The 12287-nt window shown below is 48.6% G+C and overlaps 1 protein-coding gene across 6 annotated transcripts in view; it reads right to left on the bottom strand.

Moving 5' to 3' along the window:
• The window catches only part of LOC124616740 (UPF0415 protein C7orf25 homolog), a 185255-nt gene that overhangs the window by 126765 nt on the left and 46203 nt on the right, over positions 1–12287 (bottom strand). The window contains exon 1 of one of the 6 annotated variants that reach the window (XM_047145108.1): positions 3593–3806. The exons of the other annotated variants lie outside the window; for them this stretch is intronic. The gene's annotated coding sequence lies outside the window, so the exon portion shown is untranslated. Of the gene's footprint in view, positions 1–3592; positions 3807–12287 lie in introns of those variants that run through there. 6 annotated transcript variants of the gene reach the window in all.

The following is a 12287-nucleotide window of genomic DNA, read 5'->3' as shown; positions in this document are numbered from 1 at the left end:
TTACCTTAGAAGCTAGATTAAGGAAAGGCAAACCTATGTTTCTAGCATTTGTAGACTTAGAGAAAGCTTTTGACAATGATGACTGGAATACTCTCTTTCAAATTCTGAGGGTGGCAGGGATAAAATACAGGGAGCGAAAGGCTATTTACAATTTGTACAGAAACCAGATGGCAGTTATAAGAGTCGAGGGATATGAAAGGGAAGCAGTGGTCGGGAAGGGAGTGTGACAGGGTTGTAGCCTCTCCCCGATGTTATTCAATCTGTATATTGAGCAAGCAGTAAAGGAAACAAAAGAAAAATTTGGAATAGGTATTAATGTCCATGGAGAAGAAATAAAAACATTGAGGTTTGCCGATGACATTGTAATTCTGTCAGAGACAGCAAAGGAGTTGGAAGAGCAGTTGAACGGAATGGACAGTGTCTTGAAAGGAGGATATAAGATGAACATCAACAAAAGCAAAACGAGGATCATGGAATGTAGTCAAATTAAGTCAGGTGATGCTGAGGAAATTAGATTAGGAAATGAGACACTTAAAGTAGTAAAGGAGTTTTGCTATTTGGGGAGCAAAATAACTGATGATGGTCGAAGTAGAGAGGATATAAAATGTAGACTGGCAATGGCAAGGAAAGCGTTTCTGAAGAAGAGAAATTTGTTAACATCGAGAATTGATTTAAGTGTCAGGAAGTCATTTCTGAAAGTATTTGTATGGAGTGCAGCCATGTATGGAAGTGAAACATGGACGATAAATAGTTTGGACAAGAAGAGAATAGAAGCTTTTGAAATGTGGTGCTACAGAAGAATGCTGAAGATTAGATGGGTAGATCACATAACTAATGAGGAGGTATTGAATAGAATTGGGAAGAAGAGAAGTTTGTGGCACAACTTGACAAGAAGAAGGGACCGGTTGGTTGAACATGTTGTGAGGCATCAAGGGATCACAAATTTAGCATTGGAGGGCAGCGTGGTGGGTAAAAATCGTAGAAGAAGACCAAGAGATGAATACACTATACAGATTCAGAAGGATGTAGGTTGCAGTAAGTACTGGGAGATGAAGAAGCTTGCACAGGATAGAGTAGCATGGAGAGCTGCATCAAACCAGTCTCAGGACTGAAGACAACAACAACTACAACATTGACATTTCGTTACTTGATGGTTGTGTAAGGGCTTACAAAAGCCTGATTGTGTAAGGGGTTACAATAGCCCAACATGTGATTTGTATTCAAGTTGCATTAAAATAAGTGAGAGGTCCAAAGTAGGCCCGAGCAGGGGTTACTTTGTTCCAACATTTAAAAAGTAGTGAAAAAATTAAAACGATAATTTGTTTTAAAAAAGTTGACACTGTTTATTTCTTTATGCTTTCTTAATTAGTTAAAACTCATTTTTTATGTTGAAAATCTATTTATTACATTTTTTATTCATTAATATGAAAGTGAAAACATTAGAAACTGGCCCAAAGTAACCCTGGACGACGGTATAAATTTATCATGGGACAGATTAAATTTCGTCAGCATATGGTTCATTATAAATTATATCCCATATCATCTCCTGTAAACTATTCTAAAATATCTGTCCTGGAGTCATTAATTATTTTAACTGATTTCCACTGATAATGTCCATACTGTAAGGTACTATGTTTCTTATCCTAGCTGTGCATCTTGATTAGAGAGAACATTTGTTACTGGGTAAACAGTTCTTTTCTTACTCTGAGTTTCACAAAAGAAAACACTTATTAGTTAGTGTCCTACTGTCTTTATCCAGCCCTGTTGGAAAGTTAATTACTGAGATCAAATATGACGATCCAAATAATGTTTCCAGATCATTTTTCCTATCAAAAAGTCACTACAAACTATCAGCTGCTTGCTACAGTCTGCTAGACAGCACAGTAAGGAATCCAGATTCTCATAAACAGTTCAAAATTTCCCAATGCGGATCTACAGGGTGGCGCAGTTAAAAATAGCCCACCTCGCTTTGAATGTGAATGCAATATTTGGACTTACAAAACGGAGTAAACAGCTACAACAATAGACAGTTTTATGAAATAATCATTTGCTAGCATTCTTCTGCCAGCATTTCAGTTTAATTCATCGGTGTAGTTAGATGATTCTCTTTGTGGTCTGCAAAATGACTTTCTTGATAGAAGAAAGAATTTAGATTGTGGAAGCATATGTGGAAACAGGTTCAATCAAGGAAATTCATGAAATTTTCAGGGTCAAGTATTCAGACAGAGGACCACCAGCAAAGAGAGCAACACAGAGTCTGTATATAAACTGGCACACCTATGGATCTGTGCAAAAGTTAAAATGACAAAGGATTCTTTCAGATTGCAAACCAGACATTATTGCAGACACTTGAAGAATTACTCAAAGCCCAAAGAAGTCTTCACATAAATTGGCCCAATAGGCAAATCTAAGTAGGGGAAGTTGCCAGCGGATATTGAAAAGTCTTAATTTGAAGCCATACCATGTGACAGTTGTGCAGCAATTACGGGAGGATGACAGTCAGGAATGTGAAGATTACTGCGAGTGGTTTTAGAATAACATCAATGATGGCTTGTTAGATCCTTTCCATTACATCATGAGTGATAAAGTGTGGTTTCATCTTTCCAGTCATGTGAATTCAGAGAACATGAGGTGCTGGGCAATGGCGAACCCTAACACCATGTGTCAACAACCACTCCATGATGAAAAAAATCGGCATTTGTTGCGGTGTAACAGGAATGCACATCATTGGAATGATATTTTTTGACGCAACCCTCAAAATGGTTGCATACACGTAAATTTTTGATACTTTCATGCTCAACTCAATGAATATGAAAAACAATACTGCTTCTTCCAGCAAGACGGGGCAACATGCTACATGTCTAAAGTATCCCTGGAAAGAGTCCATGATGTCTTCACTGAGGAACAAACTGTCAACAAACATTTATGGCATCCAAGTTCACTGGCTCTAGCAACACAATTTTTTTCTGAGGGAAACTTGAAGAGCAAGGTCTATGAACAAATCCACACACAATATAGATACTGAAAGACAACATCAGTTATGAAGTTGTTGTCATCGATATGTAAACTTTATGCCGGGTATATCTGAATGCATTTAGATGTGCACAGCTGTGTATTGATGTTTCAGGGGGTCACTTTCAACATATTCTATAAATTTATTTTCCACTGTATTTTTCATTGTAAATAAATGGTACGTCCATTTCAGCTCTTCTTTCCTGTAATTTCACTGCATTTCCTTTATACGAGGGTTGACTGAAAAGTAATGCCTCCACCTTCGTAACTCTTCAACAGCTGGCAGCATTGGTATGCAGAAGATACAGGCTTGTTCCGTAGCCTGTTCTCTACAGCTCCAGTTGGTGGGAAGCCTTAGCACTGAACGGTAGTGTTGTTACAGTGTAAAGTACGGAACCCTGCGCAGATGGTCGATCAATGCGATTTAAAGCAATGTGCCATCATTGAATTCTTGACGGCAGGTGTCACCCCAAAGGAGATTCATTAGAGAATGAAAGCAGTTTATGGTGATTGTGCTGATGTGAGTCCTGTGTGTTGTTGGGTGAATAAGTTTAAAGATGTTGAGATGGGAGCATCTGACCCGCATAACAAACGAAGAGTTGGACGTCCTGTGAAAGCAACCACCAAGTTTCACAAGCAAAATGTTGACAGACTGAGTGATAATGACGATCATCCTGATCAGAGAGAAACTGCAAGCACAATCGGCATTTCACAAGAACGTGTGGGTCACATTATTGCTTTGCTTGGCTATCAGAAGATCTGTGCATGATGCGTACCCTGGATGCTGACTCCTGAAATGAAAGCGCACAGATATGAAATTTGCCAGGAACTCCTCTCGTATTACGAGAATAAAGACAGGCAGTACTCACATCAACAAAATCACCATAAACTGCTTTCAATCTCTGATGAATCTCCTTTGGGGTGAACATTCTGCTGTCAAGAATTCAATGACTGCACATTACTTAAATCACATTGACCGACCGTCTGCACAGGGTTCCGTACTTTACACTGTAACAACTCAATTGTTCAAGGCTAAGGTTTCCCGTCAACTGGAGCTGTAGAGAACAGGCTACAGAACAAGCCAGTACCTGCCGCATACCAATGCTGCCAACTGTTGAAGAGTTACGAAGGTGGAGGCATTACTTTTCAGTCAACCCTCGTACTTACATGGGCTCTTTTATTGGTGCCACAATTAAAAGTGAACTACTTTTCAGTATTAATTCACAAGTGCAAATTTTTGTGTTGGTCAATAAAAATTCTACTTGTCTCAATGTTTCTGAACTTGTGTTCCATCTTAGTATATATAACCATTTCTCACTTTTTCCATATTAATTCTGCATGAGTAAGTAGCTAGAGTGTAATCATTAATACGTACCTTATCTAACCCTATGCCCCCCCCCCCCTCCCCATGACCCTTGGACCTTGCCGTTGGTGGGGAGGCTTGCGTGCCTCAGCGATACAGATAGCCGTACCGTAGGTGCAACCACAACTGAGGGCTATCTGTTGAGAGGCCAGACAAACGTGTGGTTCCTGAAAAGTGGCAGCAGCCTTTTCAGTAGTTGCAGGGGCAACAGTCTGGATGATTGACTGATCTGGCCTTGTAACACTAACCAAAACGGCCTTGCTGTGCTGGTACTGCGAACGGCTGAAAGCAAGGGGAAACTACAGCCGTAATTTTTCCCGAAGGCATGCAGCTTTACTGTACGGTTAAATGATGATGGCGTCCTCTTGGGTAAAATATTCCGGAGGTAAAATAGTCCCCCATTCGGATCTCCGGGCGGGGACTACTCAGGAGGACGTCGTTATCAGGAGAAAGAAAACTGGCGTTCTATGGATCGGAGCGTGGAATGTCAGATCCCTTAATTGGGCAGGTAGGTTAGAAAATTTAAAAAGGGAAATGGATAGGTTAAAGTTAGATATAGTGGGAATTAGTGAAGTTCGGTGGCAGGAGGAACAAGACTTTTGGTCAGGGGAAAACAGGGTTATAAATACAAAATCAAATAGGGGTAATGCAGGAGTAGGTTTAATAATGAATAAAAAAATAGGAGTGCGGGTAAGCTACTACAAACAGGATAGTGAACGCATTATTGTGGTGGTGGTTGTTGGGATGTTTAAGGGCAACTAAACAGCTAAGGTCATCAGTCCCCCATTCCAAAAACAGGCGAGACAAAGTCGCGGAGCAGATAAAACCCCAAGGGGAAGGAGATTCCCCCCCCCCCCCCCCCCCAAGGCGCTAAAGAACACAAATTAGGCAACAAACACTACAGAAAAGAAGAGTACAGACGAACACCAGACAGAAAGAAATAGAAGAAAAGAAGATGGCCGGAGACTGGTGGACTGACCACGACAACAAAGGACAGGGAAAGAGTCAACCATCCGACGTCACACCAAAACAGCAACAAATATGGAGAGACGCGAGGACAAAAGACACAGAAACGGAAAGGTGCAGGACCCCCCCTAAATGGAACCATAAAAAGGACTACCATGGATAAAATGTAAAACATTGTCAGCCATGCAAGCATCGTCACATAAAATCAAAGGCAAAGTGCCCGGGAGATGAAAAGACTGCCGGAGGGTGCGCAGTCGGGGGCACTCCAATAAAATGTGGGCGACCGTCAGCCGGGAGCCACACCGACACAGGGGGGGATCCTCCTGACGCAAAAGATGGCCGTGCGTCAGGTAGGTATGGCCGATGCGCAGCCGACACAGGATTACAGAGTCCCTGCGAGAGGCCCGCAGGGAGGAGTGCCACACATCGGTGGTCTCCTTGACAGCCCGCAGTTTATTCGGGGCTGTCATGCCACGCCACTCAACAGACCACATCCCAGGCACCTTACGGCGCAACACCAGCTGCTGATCGCAAGCCGTAAGGCCGATCTCCAAAGCTGGGGCGTCGATCGCCCCTTTGGCCAGCCTGTCAACACGTTCGTTCCCCGGGATGCCAACATGACCTGGCGTCCAAACAAAGACCACCGAATGACCAGAGCGGGTAATGGTGGAAACAGACTGCCGAATAGAGGACACCAGAGGAGAAGAGGGATAGCAGCGGTCGATGGCCTGGAGGCTGCTCAGGGAGTCACTGCAGATGACGATGGACGTACCTGAGCAGGAACGCATATGCTCAAGAGCGCGCAATACGGCCACCAGCTCTGCAGTAAAAATACTGCAGCCAGCCGGCAAGGAGCGCTGTTCAACATGGGCAGCGTGAGCAAAAGCGTAGGCAGTGTGACCATCAACCAGGGAACCATCAGTGTAGACAGGCGCACAGCCCGGAAATGAGGCGAGGAGCGCAAGAAAACGGCGACGGAGGGCCACAGGCGGAACCAAGGCCTTGGGTCCCTGTGCCAAGTCCAGACGGACGGATGGCCGGGGCAAACACCAAGGAGGCGTAGGTGCACGGACCCGGAAGGGAGGCAGGAGAGGGAATGAGCCCAGTTCCGACAGCAGGGACTGGGCGCGGACAGCTATGGAAAGCCCAGACCTAGGTCGCCGTTCGGGCAGACGGAGGACCACGGCAGGGAAAAGCAGGCGATGATTGGGATGGCCAGGCGAGCAATGCACGTGGACAGCATAGTTGGCGAGCAGTCGATGGCGGCGAACCCGCAACGGGGGAACCCCGGCCTCCACCAGTAGACTATCCACGGGGCTCATACGGAAAGTGCCAGTTGCAAGCCAAACCCCACAGTGGTGTATGGGGTCTAACAACTTCAACACTGAGGCTGATGCAGACCCATAGGCCAGGCTCCCATAATCAAGCCGGGACTGCACAAGGGCTCTGTACAATCGCAGCAGCGTGCAGCGATCTGCACCCCAAGACGTGTGGCTAAGGCAGCGGAGGGCGTTGAGGTGCCGCCAGCATTTGTGCTTCAGCTGAGTAATATGAGGAACCCATGTGAGCCGGGCATCAAACACGAGTCCCAAGAAGCGGCAAGTGTCCACCACTCCAAGCAGGTGGCCGTCGAGGTAAAGTTCAGGATGAGGGTGGACCGTCCGACGCCTGCAGAAGTGCATAACTCGAGTCTTGGCTGCAGAGAACTGAAAACCATGAGTCAGAGCCCATGATGCTGCCTTGAGAATGGCGACTTGCAGCCTGCGTTCGGCGACCCCCCTAGTCGTGGAGCTAAATGAGATGCAGAAGTCGTCGTCATACAAGGAAGGAGACACCGACGACCCCCCGGCTGCAGCCAGACCACTAATGGCCATGAGAAATAAGGAGACGCTCAACACCGAGCCCTGCGGGACCCCATTTTCCTGTATATAAGATGAACAAGAGGTGGCACCCACTTGCACCCGGAAAGAGCGGCACAATAAAAAGGTTTGAAGAAAAGCCGGGAGCTGACCACGAAGACCCCAGTCATGTAACGTAGCAAGGATGTGATGCCTCCATGTGGTGTCATACGCCTTCCGCAGATCAAAAAATACAGCAACGAGATGCTGACGTCGGGCAAAGGCCGTACGAACAGCAGATCCCAGCTGCACCAAATTGTCCGCTGCAGACCGGCCCCGACGGAAGCCACCCTGGGATGGAGCGAGGAGACCGCGCGACTCAAGGACCCAACACAAACGCCGCCCCACCATATGTTCGAGCAATTTGCACAAAACGTTGGTGAGGGTAATGGGACAATAGCTGTCCACCGCCAGTGGGTCCGCACCGGGCTTCAAGACGGGGACAATAACACCCTCTCGCCATTGCGACGGGAACACGCCTTCGCTCCAAATGCGATTAAATATCGTGAGAATGTGTCTCTGGCAGTCCCTGGAGAGATGCTTCAGCATCTGCGCGTGGATGCAGTCTGGTCCTGGTGCTGTCTCAGGGCAATCGGCAAGGGCAGCGAGGAACTCCCTCTCGCTGAAAGGAGCATTGTATTTTGCAGAACGATGCGTGTGGAATGAGAACGGCGTCCGCTCGGCTCGCTCCTTTAGAGAGCGAAAGGCGGGGGGATAAGATGCAGTCGCAGAGCTCTTAGCAAAGTGTGCGGCAAGCCGTTCAACAATGGTGGCAGCGTCCGTGCAGACAGCGCCATCCAAGGAGAGCCCAGGGACACCCATAGGGGTCTGGTATCCATAAATCCGCCGGATCCAGGACACACGAGCGAGGGGGAGACATGGGAGCCCAAGGATGAGACATACCTCTCCCAGCACTCCTGCTTACGCCGTGCAATAAGACGACGGGCCAAGGCACGGAGCCTCTTAAAGGCGATGAGGGTCTCTCGAGACGGGTGCCGCCTATGACGCTGGAGAGCCCGCCGACGGTCGCGAATAGCCTCAGCAATCTCCGGCGACCACCAGGGTACAGCCTTCCTCCGAGGGAGGCCAGAAGAACGGGGGATGGCAGCCTCGGCCGCTGATATGATGGACGTGGTTAAAACATGGACCACCTCGTCAATGTCACCCTGTGGGGGAGACTCAATGGTTGCAGCGGAAGTAAAAGCCGGCCAGTCAGCCCTGTGGAGAGCCCAGCGGGGCAGGCGCCCAGAAGAATGACCCTGGGGCAGTGACAAATAGATGGGAAAATGGTCACTACCACACAGGTCAGGATGCACACTCCAGTGGAGGGATGGTACAAGTCCAGGGCTGCAAATAGAGAGATCGATGGCCGAGAACGAGCCATGGGCCACACTGAAATGCGTGGGAGCACCGGTGTTCAAGAGGCTAAGGTCGAGCTGAGCCAACACATTCTCCACGGCCCGACCGCAGTCATCGGAGACAGTCCCACCCCAGAGAGGGTTGTGGGCATTGAAATCGCCCAGAAGCAGCAAAGGTGGCGGGAGTTGAGCCAGCAGCGCAGCCAAGACACGTCGGGGGAGCTCCCCATCCGGAGGAATGTAAACAGAGCAAACAGTAATAGCCAGCGAGAGCTCAACCCTGGCAGCGACTGCCTCTAAAGGCGTCAGAAGGGGTACTGGCGAGCTACAGACAGAGTGGTGAACAAAGAGGCAAACCCCACCTGACGCTCGTTGACAGGCAGCGTGGTTCTTATAGTATCCCCGATAACCACGAAGGGCGGGGGTCCGCATTGCTGGAAACCAAGTTTCCTGCAGAGCAATGCAGAAAACAGGGGAAACACTCAGAAGCATCCGGAGCTCAGGCAGGTGGCGGAAATAACCGCCGCAGTTCCACTAGAGAATGGAAGCAGGAAGGAACTGGGAGGGCGTGAATGCGACTAAGAGGCAGACAGCGCCTCAGAGCCAATTGCCGCCACCGGGGGAGAGTCAGCTGAGTCCATAGGAGAGGCCCCCAAGGGTTCCGTGAGGGCGAGATCCGCGGCAGAGGCAAAGATCTCCACCTCATCCCCGGAGCCAGGACTATGTACAGCAGGTGGTACTGAAACCGCCGGAACGTCCTTCTTCTTGGACACATTCCGTTCCTTCTTCTCACGTCGGCCCTTAGGGTGAGAGGGCTGGGAGAGCTTCTCTGAAGGAGCGTCGGAGGCTGACGACGACGCAGAAGCCCTACGACCAGCAGGTGGCGGAACCTTCAGCCACTGGCTGACATCCGGCTGGGGAGGAGAAGAAACGGAGGAAGGGAGAGCCCCGAGGGACCCCTTCCGCGAGAGAGGAACCGGCAGAGGCAACGCCGGCGGAGAAGGAGGGGGAGGGATCGAGCCCCCCGGTTTTGGAGGAGATGTCACTCCCGAAGTAAGCGTGGGGGGAGCGACAGACGAGGGTTTGCCCCCAACTGCTAAGGGGGCAACAGAGGAAGGCTTGCCCCCAGGCACGAGGGGGGCAGACAGAGATACACGGCCCCAAGGGCCCACTGAAGGCGGCACAGATGAGGCGACAACCGTCGCACGCGTGTGCGACGATAACGTGGCTGCAGCATAAGATGTTCGAATGGAAGCAGGATACAACCTTTCATATTTCAGTTTTGCCTCTCGATAAGTAAGCCAGTCCAGAGTCTTAAATTCCATGATCTTCCACTCCTTATGAAGAACGGGGCAATCCGGCGAGCACGGAGAGTGGTGCTCCCCACAGTTGACACATACAGGCGGGGGCGCACATGGAGAATCGGGATGAGAGGGGCGTCCGCAATCGTGACATGTAGTGCTGGATGGGCAACGGGACGACATATGCCCAAACTTCAAGCACTGGAAGCACCGCATCGGGGAGGGACGTATGGCTTGACGTCGCAACGGTAAACCATCACCTTGACCTTCTCGGGCAAGACATCACCCTCGAAGGCCAAGATAAAGGCACCGGTGGCCACCCTGTTAGTCTTGGGTCCTCTATGTACACGACGGACAAAATGTACACAACGTCGTTCCAAGTCGGCTCTCAGCTCGTCATCAGATTGTAACAAGAGGTCATGATGGTAAATAATCCCCTGGACCATATTTAAGCTACTGTGGGGAATGACGGTAACAGGGACGTCACCCAGCTTATCACACAAGAGCAACGCTCGTGACTGGGCTGGGGAGGACGTCTTGAGGAGGATGGACCCATTCCTCATTTTAGACAACCCCGCCACTTCCCCAAACTTATCCTCCAGGTGTTCCACAAAAAACAGAGGCTTCATCGTAAGAAAGGAGTCACCATCAGTCCTGCTGCAGACAAGGTATTGCGGTACGTAAGGCTCCCGCTTGGCACTAGATCGGTGTCCCTCCCATGGCGCAGCCAACGAGGGGAACGACTGAGGGTCATATTGCGCAGCACCAAAGTCTACTCTACCTCGCTTAGAGACGCTGGTGGCCGTGCGACCACCAGCTTGGTGTGATTTATTGCGCTTCATTGCGCCACATCCGCCCAGATGCCACCTACTCCGAATGAGGGCTCTCCCCAAGGGCGCCACCCAGCCAAAGCAACAGGTACCTGGCCGATATCCCGTTGCCCGGAGTCCCCGTGCCCAGACAAGATGGGCACATACTCCTTGGCATGCATGGGGAGGAAACAGCTCTGGCATCTGTAGTGCGATCCCTGCGTGGTCAGGGGGCTGCCACCAAGAGGGTACATGACGACCCCACCACAACGGACTGGCTACCGTGCTGGATTTTAGGTGTTGAAAGGGTCCACAGTTGTCGTGGGCGCTAAGAAGAAGAGTGCGCACAAGGTGAGAAGGAGACAACCCAGAAGATGTTGGGCGTAGTCCCCCCCCCCACACGAGAATAGGGAACATGCAAGATGGTGGAGCATGATGGACCAAAAGAAAAACACCACGTAAGGTGTCCTTCCCCAAATGGAACGCACTAACAACGGAAATTTGGAAAAAAAAAGGAGGTCAAACCCAAGAGGGGACCATCACAGAAGGCCGAAACGTTTGAGACTCCTTTTAGTCACCTCTTACGACAGGCAGGATTACCGCGGGCCTATTCTTACCCCCGAACCCGCAGGGGGGGCATTATTGTGGCCAAGATGGACATGAAGCCAACACCTACCACAGTAGTACAAGTTTATATGCCAACTAGCTCTGCAGATGACGAAGAAATTGAAGAAATGTATGATGAAATAAAAGAAATTATTCAGATAGTGAAGGGAGACGAAAATTTAATAGTCATGGGTGACTGGAATTCGGTAGTAGGAAAAGGAAGAGAAGGAAACGTAGTAGGTGAGTATGGATTGGGGGGAAGGAATGAAAGAGGAAGCCGTCTGGTAGAATTTTGCACAGAGCATAACTTAATCATAGCTAACACTTGGTTCAAGAATCATAAAAGAAGGTTGTATACATGGAAGAAGCCTGGAGATACTGACAGGTTTCAGATAGATTATATAATGGTAAGACAGAGATTTAGGAACCAGGTTTTAAATTGTAAGACGTTTCCAGGGGCAGAAGTGGACTCTGACCACAATCTATTGGTTATGAACTGTAGATTAAAACTGAAGAAGCTGCAAAAAGGTGGGAATTTATGGAGATGGGACCTGGATAAACTGAAAGAACCAGACATTGTACAGAGTTTCAAGGGAACAATTGACAGGAATGGGGGAAAGAAATACAGTAGAAGAAGAATGGGTAGCTTTGAGGGATGAAGTAGTGAAGGCAGCAGAGGATCAAATAGGTAAAAAGATGAGGGCTAGTAGAAATCCTTGGGTAACACAAGAAATATTGAACTTAATTGATCAAAGGAGAAAATATAAAAATGCAGTAAATGAAGCAGGCAAAAAGGAATACAAACGTCTCAAAAATGAGATCGACAGGAAGTGCAAAATGGCTAAGCAGGGATGGCTAGAGGACAAATCTAAGGATGTAGAGGCTTGTCTCACCAGGGGTAAGATAGATACTGCCTACAGGAAAATTAAACAGACCTTTGGAGAAAAGAGAACCACTTGTATGACTATCAAGAG

This window comes from Schistocerca americana, chromosome 5, assembly GCF_021461395.2.
Source record: "Schistocerca americana isolate TAMUIC-IGC-003095 chromosome 5, iqSchAmer2.1, whole genome shotgun sequence".
Classification (NCBI taxonomy): domain Eukaryota; kingdom Metazoa; phylum Arthropoda; class Insecta; order Orthoptera; family Acrididae; genus Schistocerca; species Schistocerca americana.
Note: the sequence above shows the minus strand (reverse complement) of the source record. Positions and strands in the feature narration are given on the sequence as shown.